Consider the following 13,565-nt stretch of genomic DNA (forward strand, 5'->3'; position numbering starts at 1 on the left):
TTTTCTAGTCATCATCAAGAAACTTTATGGGTATTCAAATGGTGAAGTCATTAGGGAGCTTCGGAAATACTAACGAAGACCAATTGTTTGTGGCCAATGGAGGTTTCGAACCTGCGACCTTCGCGTTATTAGCTCGACGCTCTAACCAACTGAGCTAATTGGCCATGTCCATTTTGAATATTTCCTGGCGTACACATTGAATGTTTCCTTTTCACATTTTGAAAGTATAGGAACGCGTTATATACTCAATGGCCAATCTGGAAAGTTATATGAGAAGTTATATATTTAATCTCAATTTTAGCCAATCTTGAAAGATATGTTTGGATTACAAGTTACAATTTTAAGCTAAACGAGCATGACCAATCGACAATAATCTCTTCTTAATATGCGGCAACATACATACTTTTGTTTTAAATTTTCTAGTCGTCGTCAACAAACTTTATAGCTATTCGAATGCTGAAGTCATTACAGAGCTTGGGAAATAGTAACGAAGACCAATTGATTCGGGGCAATGGAGGTTTCGACCCGGCGACCTTCGCGTTATTCGCACGACGCTCTAACCAACTGAGCTAATTGGCCATGTCAATTTTGTATATTGCCAAGCCTACACATTGAATGTTCCCTTTTCAAATTTTGAAAGTATACGAACACGTTATATACTCAATGGCCAATCTGGAGTTAATAATTTATTCTCAACAAGTATACCCAATCATGAATGGTCATTTTTGGTTTCCGTTATTCAAATCGAAGTTATCACCTTGTATTCGAAGGAAACCAAATCCTGAAAGATAATTTCATACGAGAAGGTATATATTTAATATCCATTACAGCCAATCTTGAAAGATATGTCTGGATTATAAGTTACAATTTTATCCTAAATGTGCATAACCAATCGACAATAATCCCGTCTTAATATGCGGCAACATCCATACTTTTGTTTTAAATTTTTCTAGTCATCATCAAGAAACTTTATGGCTATTCAAATGGTGAAGTCATTAGGGAGCTTCGGAAATACTAACGAAGACCAATTGTTTGTGGCCAATGGAGGTTTCGAACCTACGACCTTCGCATTATTAGCACGATGCTTTAACCAACTGAGCTAATTGGCCATGTCTATTTTGTATATTGCCAAGCCTAGACATTGAATGTTTACTTTGCACATTTTGAAAGTATACGAAAACGTTATATACTACTGTGATATGAATGAATACATAAATCTTTTCCAAACTTGCTGTAGAGGTTTCCTATTCGAGTTGCCTATTCCTAATTATACAAAATCGTTATATACTCAATGGACAATCTTGAAAGTTATATATTTAATCTCAATTTTTGCCAATCTTAAAGATATGTCTGGATTATAAGTTACAATTTCTTCCTAAACATGCCTAACCAATCGACAATAATCTCGTCTTAATATGCGGCAACATACATACTTTTGTTTTAAATTTTTCTAGTCGTCATCAAGAAACTTTATGGCTATTCAAATGGTGAAGTCATTAGTGAGCTTTGGAAATACTAACGAAGACCAATTGTTTGTGGCCAATGGAGGTTTCGAACCTGCGACCTTCACGTTATTAGCACGACGCTTTAACCAACTGAGCTTATTGGCCATGTCTATTTTGTATATTTCCTAACCTACACATTGAATGTTTCCTTTTCACATTTTGAAAGTATACGAACACGTTATATACTCAATGGAAAATCTTGAAAGTTATTTGAGAAGTTATAAATTTAATCTCAATTTTAGCCAATCATGAAAGATATGTTTCGAATACAATTTACAATTTTCTGCTAAACGAGCATAACCAATCGACAATAATCTCGTCTTAATATGAGGCAACATATAGACTTTTGTTTTAAATTTTTCTAGTCTTCGTCAAGAAACTTTATGGATATTCGAATGGTGAAGTTGTTAGGGAGCTTCGAAAATACTAATGAAGTCCAATTGATTGTGGCCAATGGAGGTTTCGACCCTGCGACCTCCGCATTATTAGCACGACGCTCTAACCAACTGAGCTAATTGGCCAGTTCTATTTTGTATATTTCCTAGCCTACACATTGAATGTTTCCTTTTCACATTCTGAAAGTATACGAAGACGTTATATCCTCAATGAAAAATCTTGAAAGTTATATGAGAAGTTATAAATTTAATCTCAATTTTAGCCAATCATGAAAGATATGTTTGGAATACAATTTACAATTTTCTGCTAAACGAGCATAACCAATCGACAATAATCTCGTCTTAATACGAGGCAACATATATACTTTTGTTTTAAATTTTTCTAGTCTTCGTCAAGAAACTTTATGGATATTCGAATGGTGAAGTTGTTAGGGAGCTTCGAAAATACTAACGAAGACCAGTTGATTATGGCCAATAGAGGTTTCGAACTTGCGACTTTCGCGTTATTAGCACGACGCTCTAACCAACTGAGCTAATTGGCCATCTCTATTTTGTATATTTCCTAGCCTACACATTGAATGTTTCCTTTTCACATTTTGAAAGTATACGAACACGTTATATACTCGTGCGACATGAATGAATACATAAATCTTTTCCAAACTTGTTGTAGAGGTTTCCTATTTGAGTTGCCTATTCCTAATTATACAAAATCGTTATATACTCAATGGCCAATCTTGACAGTTATATATTTTATCTCAATTTTTGCCAATCTTAAAAGATATGTCTGGATTATAAGTTACAATTTTTTCCTAAACATCCATAACCAATCGACAATAATCTCGTCTTAATATGCGGCAACATATATACTTTTGTTTTAAATTTTTTTAGTCGTCATCAAGAAACTTTATGGCTATTCAAATGGTGAAGTCATTAGGGAGCTTTGGAAATACTAACGAAGACCAATTGTTTGTGGCCAATGGAGGTTTCGAACCTGCGACCTTCGCGTTATTAGCACGACGCTCTAACCAACTGAGCTTATTGGCCATGTCTATTTTGTATATTTTCATCTCAATTTTAGCCAATCTTGAAAGATATGTTTGGATTACAAGTTACAAATTTATGCTTAACGACCACGACCAATCGACAATAATCTCGTCTTAATATGAGGCAACATACATACTTTTGTTTTAAATTTTTCTAGTCGTCGTCAACAAACTTTATGGCTATTCGAATGGTGAAGTTGTTAGGGAGCTTCGGAAATACTAATCAAGACCAATTGATTGTGTCCAATGGAGGTTTCGAACCTGCGACCTTCGCGTTATTAGCACGACGCTCTAACCAACTGAGCTAATTGGCCATGTCTATTTTGTATATTTCCTACCCTACACATTGAATGTTTCCTTTTCACATTCTGAAAGTATACGAAGACGTTATATACTCAATGAAAAATCTTGAAAGTTATATGAGAAGTTATAAATTTAATCTCAATTTTAGCCAATCATGAAAGATATCTTTGGATTACAATTTACAATTTTCTGCTAAACGAGCATAACCAATCGACAATAATCTCGTCTTAATATGAGGCAACATAGATACTTTTGTTTTAAATTTTTCTAGTCTTCGTCAAGAAACTTTATGGATATTCGAATGGTGAAGTTGTTAGGTAGCTTCGGAAATACTAATGACGACCAATTGATTGTGGCCAATGGAGGTTTCGAACCTGCGACCTTCGCGTTATTAGCACGACGCTCAAACCAACTGAGCTAATTGGCCATGTCTATTTTGTATATTTCCTAGCCTACAAATTGAATGTTTCCTTTTCACATTATGAAAGTATACGAAGACGTTATATACTCAATGGCCAATCTGCAAAGTTATATGAGAAGTTATATATTTAATCTCATATTTAGCCAATCTTGAAACATATGTCTGGATTACAAGTTACAATGTTTTCCTACACGTGCATGACCAATCGACAATAATCTCTTCTTAATATGCAGCAACATACATACTTTTGTTTTAAATTTTTCTAGTCGTCGTCAACAAACTTTATAGCTATTCGAATGGTGAAGTCATTAGAGAGCTTGGGAAATACTAACGAAGACCAGTTGATTCTGGCCAATGGAGGTTTCGAACCTGCGACCTTCGCGTTATTAGCACGACGCTCTAACCAACTGAGCTAATTGGCCATCTCTATTTTGTATATCTCCAGGCCTACACATTGAATGTTTACTTTGCACATTTTGAAATTATACGAAAACGTTATATACTCGTGCGATATGAATCAATACATAAATCTTTTCCAACTTGTTGTAGAGGTTTCTTATTTGAGTTGCCTATTCCTAATTATCATTTTCTCTTTAACGTGTTGATGGAGTCTGTTATTATCGTTTTGTATGCGAAGTTATCATTTTATCCTAAAGAATCATACCCAATCAAGAATGATCGATTTGGACTAAAAGTTATGATTTTATCCTCAGGATATATAACCAATCGTGAAAGTTCACGACTTATTATGGGTAAGTAGTTTACCTTTTGTTTTAATTTTTTCTATATGAAGTAAACCCAATCACGAAGGATGGTTTTGATCTATAAGTGATCAATCTATTCTCATGAAATATGCCCAATCATGAATGCTTATTTTCCTTTCCGAAGTTAATAATTTATTCTCAACAAGTATACCCAATCATGAATGGTTATTTTTGGTTTCCTTTATTCAATTCGAAGTTATCACCTTGTATTCGAAGGAAACCAAATCCTGAAAGATAATTTCATACGAGAAGGTATATATTTAATATCCATTACAGCCAATCTTGAAAGATATGTCTGGATTATAAGTTACAATTTTATCCTAAATGTGCATAACCAATCGACAATAATCCCGTCTTAATATGTGGCAACATACATACTTTTGTTTTAAATTTTTCTAGTCATCATCAAGAAACGTTATGGCTATTCAAATGGTGAAGTCATTTGGGAGGTTAGGAAATACTAACGAAGACCAATTGTTTGTGGCCAATGGAGGTTTCGAACCTACGACCTTCGCATTATTAGCACGATGCTTTAACCAACTGAGCTAATTGGCCATGTCTATTTTGTATATTGCCAAGCCTAGACATTGAATGTTTACTTTGCACATTTTGAAAGTATACGAAAACGTTATATACTCGTGTGATATGAATGAATACATAAATCTTTTCCAAACTTGCTGTAGAGGTTTCCTATTCGAGTTGCCTATTCCTAATTATACAAATTCGTTATATACTCAATGGACAATCTTGAAAGTTATATATTTAATCTCAATTTTTGCCAATCTTAAAAGATATGTCTGGATTATAAGTTACAATTTCTTCCTAAACATGCATAACCAATCGACAATAATCTCGTCTTAATATGCGGCAACATACATACTTTTGTTTTAAATTTTTCTAGTCGTCATCAAGAAACTTTATGGCTATTCAAATGGTGAAGTCATTAGTGAGCTTTGGAAATACTAACGAAGACCAATTGTTTGTGGCCAATGGAGGTTTCGAACCTGCGACCTTCGCGTTATTAGCACGACGCTCTAACCAACTGAGCTTATTGGCCATGTCTATTTTGTATATTTCCTAACCTACACATTGAATGTTTCCTTTTCACATTTTGAAAGTATACGAACACGTTATATACTCAATGAAAAATCTTGAAAGTTATTTGAGAAGTTATAAATTTAATCTCAATTTTAGCCAATCATGAAAGATATGTTTCGAATACAATTTACAATTTTCTGCTAAACGAGCATAACCAATCGACAATAATCTCGTCTTAATATGAGGCAACATATAGACTTTTGTTTTAAATTTTTCTAGTCTTCGTCAAGAAACTTTATGGATATTCGAATGGTGAAGTTGTTAGGGAGCTTCGAAAATACTAATGAAGTCCAATTGATTGTGGCCAATGGAGGTTTCGACCCTGCGACCTCCGCATTATTAGCACGATGCTCTAACCAACTGAGCTAATTGGCCAGTTCTATTTTGTATATTTCCTAGCCTACACATTGAATGTTTCCTTTTCACATTCTGAAAGTATACGAAGACGTTATATCCTCAATGAAAAATCTTGAAAGTTATATGAGAAGTTATAAATTTAATCTCAATTTTAGCCAATCATGAAAGATATGTTTGGAATACAATTTACAATTTTCTGCTAAACGAGCATAACCAATCGACAATAATCTCGTCTTAATACGAGGCAACATATATACTTTTGTTTTAAATTTTTCTAGTCTTCGTCAAGAAACTTTATGGATATTCGAATGGTGAAGTTGTTAGGGAGCTTCGAAAATACTAACGAAGACCAGTTGATTATGGCCAATAGAGGTTTCGAACTTGCGACTTTCGCGTTATTAGCACGACGCTCTAACCAACTGAGCTAATTGGCCATCTCTATTTTGTATATTTCCTAGCCTACACATTGAATGTTTCCTTTTCACATTTTGAAAGTATACGAACACGTTATATACTCGTGCGACATGAATGAATACATAAATCTTTTCCAAACTTGTTGTAGAGGTTTCCTATTTGAGTTGCCTATTCCTAATTATACAAAATCGTTATATACTCAATGGCCAATCTTTACAGTTATATATTTTATCTCAATTTTTGCCAATCTTAAAAGATATGTCTGGATTATAAGTTACAATTTTTTCCTAAACATCCATAACCAATCGACAATAATCTCGTCTTAATATGCGGCAACATATATACTTTTGTTTTAAATTTTTTTAGTCGTCATCAAGAAACTTTATGGCTATTCAAATGGTGAAGTCATTAGGGAGCTTTGGAAATACTAACGAAGACCAATTGTTTGTGGCCAATGGAGGTTTCGAACCTGCGACCTTCGCGTTATTAGCACGACGCTCTAACCAACTGAGCTTATTGGCCATGTCTATTTTGTATATTTTCATCTCAATTTTAGCCAATCTTGAAAGATATGTTTGGATTACAAGTTACAAATTTATGCTTAACGACCACGACCAATCGACAATAATCTCGTCTTAATATGAGGCAACATACATACTTTTGTTTTAAATTTTTCTAGTCGTCGTCAACAAACTTTATGGCTATTCGAATGGTGAAGTTGTTAGGGAGCTTCGGAAATACTAATCAAGACCAATTGATTGTGTCCAATGGAGGTTTCGAACCTGCGACCTTCGCGTTATTAGCACGACGCTCTAACCAACTGAGCTAATTGGCCATGTCTATTTTGTATATTTCCTAGCCTACACATTGAATGTTTCCTTTTCACATTCTGAAAGTATACGAAGACGTTATATACTCAATGAAAAATCATGAAAGTTATATGAGAAGTTATAAATTTAATCTCAATTTTAGCCAATCATGAAAGATATCTTTGGATTACAATTTACAATTTTCTGCTAAACGAGCATAACCAATCGACAATAATCTCGTCTTAATATGAGGCAACATAGATACTTTTGTTTTAAATTTTTCTAGTCTTCGTCAAGAAACTTTATGGATATTCGAATGGTGAAGTTGTTAGGGAGCTTCGGAAATACTAATGACGACCAATTGATTGTGGCCAATGGAGGTTTCGAACCTGCGACCTTCGCATTATTAGCACGACGCTCAAACCAACTGAGCTAATTGGCCATGTCTATTTTGTATATTTCCTAGCCTACAAATTGAATGTTTCCTTTTCACATTATGAAAGTATACGAAGACGTTATATACTCAATGGCCAATCTGCAAAGTTATATGAGAAGTTATATATTTAATCTCATATTTAGCCAATCTTGAAATATATGTCTGGATTACAAGTTACAATGTTTTCCTAAACGTGCATGACCAACCGACAATAATCTCTTCTTAATATGCAGCAACATACATACTTTTGTTTTAAATTTTTCTACTCGTCGTCAACAAACTTTATAGCTATTCGAATGGTGAAGTCATTAGAGAGCTTGGGAAATACTAACGAAGACCAGTTGATTCTGGCCAATGGAGGTTTCGAACCTGCGACCTTCGCGTTATTAGCACGACGCTCTAACCAACTGAGCTAATTGGCCATCTCTATTTTGGATATTGCCAAGCCTACACATTGAATGTTTACTTTGCACATTTTGAAATTATACGAAAACGTTATATACTCGTGCGATATGAATCAATACATAAATCTTTTCCAACTTGTTGTAGAGGTTTCTTATTTGAGTTGCCTATTCCTAATTATCATTTTCTCTTTAACGTGTTGATGGAGTCTGTTATTATCGTTTTGTATGCGAAGTTATCATTTTATCCTAAAGAATCATACCCAATCAAGAATGATCGATTTGGACTAAAAGTTATGATTTTATCCTCAGGATATATAACCAATCGTGAAAGTTCACGACTTATTATGGGTAAGTAGTTTACCTTTTGTTTTAATTTTTTCTATATGAAGTAAACCCAATCACGAAGGATGGTTTTGATCTATAAGTGATCAATCTATTCTCATGAAATATGCCCAATCATGAATGCTTATTTTCCTTTCCGAAGTTAATAATTTATTCTCAACAAGTATACCCAATCATGAATGGTTATTTTTGGTTTCCTTTATTCAATTCGAAGTTATCACCTTGTATTCGAAGGAAACCAAATCCTGAAAGATAATTTCATACGAGAAGGTATATATTTAATATCCATTACAGCCAATCTTGAAAGATATGTCTGGATTATAAGTTACAATTTTATCCTAAATGTGCATAACCAATCGACAATAATCCCGTCTTAATATGCGGCAACATACATACTTTTGTTTTAAATTTTTCTAGTCATCATCAAGAAACGTTATGGCTATTCAAATGGTGAAGTCATTAGGGAGGTTAGGAAATACTAACGAAGACCAATTGTTTGTGGCCAATGGAGGTTTCGAACCTACGACCTTCGCATTATTAGCACGATGCTTTAACCAACTGAGCTAATTGGCCATGTCTATTTTGTATATTGCCAAGCCTAGACATTGAATGTTTACTTTGCACATTTTGAAAGTATACGAAAACGTTATATACTCGTGTGATATGAATGAATACATAAATCTTTTCCAAACTTGCTGTAGAGGTTTCCTATTCGAGTTGCCTATTCCTAATTATACAAATTCGTTATATACTCAATGGACAATCTTGAAAGTTATATATTTAATCTCAATTTTTGCCAATCTTAAAAGATATGTCTGGATTATAAGTTACAATTTCTTCCTAAACATGCATAACCAATCGACAATAATCTCGTCTTAATATGCGGCAACATACATACTTTTGTTTTAAATTTTTCTAGTCGTCATCAAGAAACTTTATGGCTATTCAAATGGTGAAGTCATTAGTGAGCTTTGGAAATACTAACGAAGACCAATTGTTTGTGGCCAATGGAGGTTTCGAACCTGCGACCTTCGCGTTATTAGCACGACGCTCTAACCAACTGAGCTTATTGGCCATGTCTATTTTGTATATTTCCTAGCCTACACATTGAATGTTTCCTTTTCACATTTTGAAAGTATACGAACACGTTATATACTCAATGGCCAATCTGGAAAGTTATATGAGAAGTTATATATTTAATCTCAATTTTAGACAATCTTGAAAGATATGTTTAGATTACAAGTTTCAATTTTATGCTAAACGAGCATGACCAATAGACAATAATCTCGTCTTAATATGAGGCAACATACATACTTTTGTTTTAAATTTTTCTAGTCGTCGTCAAGAAACTTTATGGCTATTCGAATGGTGAAGTTGTTAGAGAGCTTCGGAAATAATAATCAAGACCAATTGATTGTGGCCAATGGAGGTTTCGAACCTGCGACCTTCGCGTTATTAGCACGACGCTCTGACCAACTGAGCTAATTGGCCAGTTCTATTTTGTATATTTCCTAGCCTACACATTGAATGTTTCCTTTTCACATTCTGAAAGTATACGAAGACGTTATATACTCAATGGCCAATCTTGAAAGTTATATGAGAAGTTATATATTTAATCTCATATTTAGTCAATCTTGAAACATATGTCTGGATTACAAGTTACAATTTTATCCTAAACGTGCATGACCAATCGACAATAATCTCTTCTTAATATGCGGCAACATACATACTTTTGATTTAAATTTTTCTAGTCGTCGTCAACAAACTTTACAGCTATTCAAATGGTGAAGTCATTAGAGAGCTTGGGAAATACTAACGAAGACCAGTTGATTCTGGCCAATGGAGGTTTCGACCCTGCGACCTTCGCGTTATTAGCACGGCGCTCTAACCAACTGAGCTAATTGGCCCTGTCTATTTTGTATATTGCCAAGCCTACACATTGAATGTTTACTTTGCACATTTTGAAAGTATACGAAAACGTTATATACTTGTGCGATATGAATGAATACATAAATCTTTTCTAACTTGTTGGAGAGGTTTCCTATTTGAGTTGCCTATTCCTAATTATCATTTTGTCCTTAACGTGTCGATGGAGTCTCTTATTATCGTTTTGTATGCGAAGTTATCATTTTATCCTAAAGAAGCATACCCAATCAACAATGATCGATTTGGACTAAAAGTTATGATTTTATCCTCAGGATATATACCCAGTCGTGAAAGTTCACGACTTATTATGGGTAAGTAGTTTACCTTTTGTTTTAAATTTTTCTATCTGAAGTAAACCCAATCGCGAAGGATGATTTTGATCTATAAGTGATCAATCTATTCTCAAGAAATATGCCCAATCATGAATGCTTATTTTCCTTTTCGAAGTTAATAATTTATTCTCAACAAGTATACCCAATCATGAATGGTCATTTTTGGTTTCCTTTATTCAATAAGTTATAAGTTACAATTTTAAATTACAATTTTATCCTAAATGTGCATACCAATCGACAATAATCTCGCCACACCTTCATATGCGGCAACATACATACTTCTATTTTAAATTTTTCTAGTCGTCGTCAACAAACTTGATGGCTATTCGAATGGTGAAGTCGTTAGAGAGCTTGGGAATTACTAACGAAGACCAATTGATTGTGGCCAATGGAGGTTTCGAACCTGCGACCTTCGCGTTATTAGCATGACGCTTTAACCAACTGAGCTAATCGGCTATCTCTATTTGTATATTGCCAAGTCTACACATTGAAGGTTTCCTTTTCACATTTTGGAAGTATACGAAAACGTTATATACTCGTGCGACATGAATGAATAAATAAATCTTCTCCTAACTTGTTGTAGGGGTTTCCTATTTGTGTTGCCTATTCCTAATTATCATTTTATCCTTAATGTGTAAATGGAGTCTCTAATGATTGTTTTGTATTCGAAGTTATCATTTTTTCCTAAAGTAGCATACCCAATGAAGAATGATTGATTGGGACTAAAAGTTATGATTTTATCCTAAGGATATATACCCAATCGTGAAAGTGCACAACTTAATATGGGTAAGTAGTTTACCTGTTGTTTTTAATTTTTCTATTTGAAGTAAACCCAATCGCGTAGGATGATTTTGATCTATAAGTGATCAATCTATTCTCAAGAAATATGCCCAATCATGAATGATTATTTTCCTTTTCGAAGTTAATAATTTATTGTCAACAAGTATACCCAATCTTGAATGGTCATTTTTGGTTTCCATTATTCAATTCGAAGTTATCACTTTGTATTCGAAGGAAACCAAATCTTGAAAGATAATTTCATATGACAAGTTATATATTTAATCTCAATTTTAGCCAATCTTTAAAGACATGTCTGCATTATAAGTTACAATTTTATGCTAAACGTGGATAACCAATCGACAATAATGTCACCTTAATATGCGGCACCATACATACTTTTGTTTTAAATTTTTCTAGTCATCGTGAACAAACATTATGACTATTCGAATAGTGAAGTCGTTAGAGAGCTTGGGAAATACTAATGAATACCAATTGATTGTGGCCAATGGAGGTTTCGAACCTATGACCTTCGCGTTATTAGCACGACACTCTAACCAACTGAGCTAATTGGCCATGTCTATTTTACATTATGCCAAGCCTACAGATTGAATGTTTCCTTTTCACATTTTGAATGTATACATAAACGTTATATACTCAATGGCCAATCTTGAAAGTTATATGAGAAGTTATATATTTAATCTCAATTTTACCCAATCTTGAAAGATATGTCTGGATTATAAGTTACAATTTTATCCTAAATGTGCATCACCAATCGACAATAATCTCGTCTTAATATGCGGCAACATACATACTTTTGTTTTAAATTTTTCTAGTCATAGTCAAGAAACTTTATGGCTATTCGAATGGTGAAGTCATTGGAGAGCTTGGGAAATACTAACGAAGACCAATTGATTGTGGCCAATGGAGGTTTCGAACCTGCGACCTTCGCGTTATTAGCACGATGCTCTAACCAACTGAGCTAATTGGCCATTTCTATTTTGTATATTGGCAAGCCTACATATTGAATGTTTACTTTTCACATTTTGAAAGTATATGAAAACGTTATATACTCGTGCGACATGAATGAATACATAAATCTTTTCCAAACTTGTTGTAGAGGTTTCCTATTTGAGTTGCCTATTCCTAATTATACAAAATCGTTATATACTCAATGGCCAATCTTGAAAGTTATATATTTAATTTCAATTTTAGCCAATCTTAAAAGATATGTCTGGATTATAAGTTACAATTTTATCCTAAACGTGCATAACCAATATACAATAATCTCGCCTTAATATGCGGCAACATACATACTTTGTAAGTGCATTAATATCGTATCCTGTTTATTTGTTTCTTCCATCGTCGTGAGGTTATAACTCAGTTGTGGCCGAGAGCGATTCTTATCATACTGGAATCAGAGCTTGTGTGATAAGCTTCAACAGAGGGGAAAAAATTGAAGGTTCATTCAATGGCATGTTCAAGTGCATTGGCTCCAACTACCCAATGTGGAAGTCGAAGATGAGGGAAATGCTAGTGGTTAAAGATCTTTGGATGCTGGTATCAGAGCTTGTGTTATAAGCTTCAATAGAAGAACGAAAATCGAAGGGTCATTCAGTGGCATGTTCAAGAGCATTGGCTCCAACTACCCAATGTGGAACTCGAAGATGAGGGACATGTTAGTGGTTAAAGATCTTTGGCTACTAGTACAATTTGGAGACAAAAGACCAGACAAGATCAATGCAGCAACCTGGGAAGTAATGCATATGAAGACAACGACATACATAAGATGCTTCATCAACATGTGCCTTTACAATAACTTTATCAGTTGGAGAAGGACAGGAATCTAGACTTCCGAACAGTCTGATTTCCTTCCAACTCAGTGGACCAAATCTGGATTGGCTGACCTAGGGTGGCCAACCAGATGAGAAGCTGGTGAGCAACGAAGACTCGGTCGTGCAGTCCCTACGCTAGAAGCCAAGGAGATGTCTTACGCGCAAGGAGAAGGGGAAGATGAAGATGCCAGGATATGGAACAGAGGCCAAAATGTGAGATCAAGGGGAATCCGACACGACTGGTTCGAAAATGGACCTCCAAAGTTGACGTCGGAGTCAACCAAGAGGGCCATAAAATTGGCGAACTAGAAGTTGCCCCGATCCACCAGCCAAAAGAACCTCGTAATCCAATATGGGTACAATGAATATATGGTTTATCACAATGCATATATGGAAAAAATGGC

The 13,565-nt window shown here is 34.5% G+C and overlaps 17 non-coding genes across 17 annotated transcripts; all 17 read right to left on the reverse strand.

Annotated features, from left to right (window-relative positions):
* Positions 1–90: 90 nt before the first annotated feature.
* On the reverse strand, positions 91–164 carry TRNAI-AAU (transfer RNA isoleucine (anticodon AAU)). The gene has a single exon. It is a non-coding gene; the product is annotated as a tRNA-Ile (tRNA).
* Positions 165–1,035: 871 nt separating this feature from the next.
* On the reverse strand, positions 1,036–1,109 carry TRNAI-AAU (transfer RNA isoleucine (anticodon AAU)). The gene has a single exon. It is a non-coding gene; the product is annotated as a tRNA-Ile (tRNA).
* A 1,761-nt stretch (positions 1,110–2,870) lies between these two features.
* TRNAI-AAU (transfer RNA isoleucine (anticodon AAU)) lies at positions 2,871–2,944 on the reverse strand. The gene has a single exon. It is a non-coding gene; the product is annotated as a tRNA-Ile (tRNA).
* A 239-nt stretch (positions 2,945–3,183) lies between these two features.
* On the reverse strand, positions 3,184–3,257 carry TRNAI-AAU (transfer RNA isoleucine (anticodon AAU)). Its single transcript has one exon. It is a non-coding gene; the product is annotated as a tRNA-Ile (tRNA).
* Positions 3,258–3,599: 342 nt separating this feature from the next.
* On the reverse strand, positions 3,600–3,673 carry TRNAI-AAU (transfer RNA isoleucine (anticodon AAU)). Its single transcript has one exon. It is a non-coding gene; the product is annotated as a tRNA-Ile (tRNA).
* A 342-nt stretch (positions 3,674–4,015) lies between these two features.
* TRNAI-AAU (transfer RNA isoleucine (anticodon AAU)) lies at positions 4,016–4,089 on the reverse strand. Its single transcript has one exon. It is a non-coding gene; the product is annotated as a tRNA-Ile (tRNA).
* An 823-nt stretch (positions 4,090–4,912) lies between these two features.
* On the reverse strand, positions 4,913–4,986 carry TRNAI-AAU (transfer RNA isoleucine (anticodon AAU)). The gene has a single exon. It is a non-coding gene; the product is annotated as a tRNA-Ile (tRNA).
* Positions 4,987–5,414: 428 nt separating this feature from the next.
* Positions 5,415–5,488, reverse strand: TRNAI-AAU (transfer RNA isoleucine (anticodon AAU)). The gene has a single exon. It is a non-coding gene; the product is annotated as a tRNA-Ile (tRNA).
* Positions 5,489–6,748: 1,260 nt separating this feature from the next.
* TRNAI-AAU (transfer RNA isoleucine (anticodon AAU)) lies at positions 6,749–6,822 on the reverse strand. The gene has a single exon. It is a non-coding gene; the product is annotated as a tRNA-Ile (tRNA).
* A 239-nt stretch (positions 6,823–7,061) lies between these two features.
* On the reverse strand, positions 7,062–7,135 carry TRNAI-AAU (transfer RNA isoleucine (anticodon AAU)). The gene has a single exon. It is a non-coding gene; the product is annotated as a tRNA-Ile (tRNA).
* A 342-nt stretch (positions 7,136–7,477) lies between these two features.
* TRNAI-AAU (transfer RNA isoleucine (anticodon AAU)) lies at positions 7,478–7,551 on the reverse strand. The gene has a single exon. It is a non-coding gene; the product is annotated as a tRNA-Ile (tRNA).
* A 342-nt stretch (positions 7,552–7,893) lies between these two features.
* On the reverse strand, positions 7,894–7,967 carry TRNAI-AAU (transfer RNA isoleucine (anticodon AAU)). Its single transcript has one exon. It is a non-coding gene; the product is annotated as a tRNA-Ile (tRNA).
* Positions 7,968–8,790: 823 nt separating this feature from the next.
* On the reverse strand, positions 8,791–8,864 carry TRNAI-AAU (transfer RNA isoleucine (anticodon AAU)). Its single transcript has one exon. It is a non-coding gene; the product is annotated as a tRNA-Ile (tRNA).
* Positions 8,865–9,292: 428 nt separating this feature from the next.
* On the reverse strand, positions 9,293–9,366 carry TRNAI-AAU (transfer RNA isoleucine (anticodon AAU)). The gene has a single exon. It is a non-coding gene; the product is annotated as a tRNA-Ile (tRNA).
* A 342-nt stretch (positions 9,367–9,708) lies between these two features.
* On the reverse strand, positions 9,709–9,782 carry TRNAI-AAU (transfer RNA isoleucine (anticodon AAU)). The gene has a single exon. It is a non-coding gene; the product is annotated as a tRNA-Ile (tRNA).
* Positions 9,783–11,828: 2,046 nt separating this feature from the next.
* TRNAI-AAU (transfer RNA isoleucine (anticodon AAU)) lies at positions 11,829–11,902 on the reverse strand. The gene has a single exon. It is a non-coding gene; the product is annotated as a tRNA-Ile (tRNA).
* A 342-nt stretch (positions 11,903–12,244) lies between these two features.
* TRNAI-AAU (transfer RNA isoleucine (anticodon AAU)) lies at positions 12,245–12,318 on the reverse strand. Its single transcript has one exon. It is a non-coding gene; the product is annotated as a tRNA-Ile (tRNA).
* Between the last annotated feature and the right edge of the window lie 1,247 nt (positions 12,319–13,565).

The sequence above is a fragment of the Azolla caroliniana genome, unplaced genomic scaffold (genome assembly GCF_043228905.1).
Source record: "Azolla caroliniana isolate FFs.n. ecotype wild unplaced genomic scaffold, voAzoCaro1.0.p SCAF_15, whole genome shotgun sequence".
Lineage (NCBI taxonomy): Eukaryota > Viridiplantae > Streptophyta > Polypodiopsida > Salviniales > Salviniaceae > Azolla > Azolla caroliniana.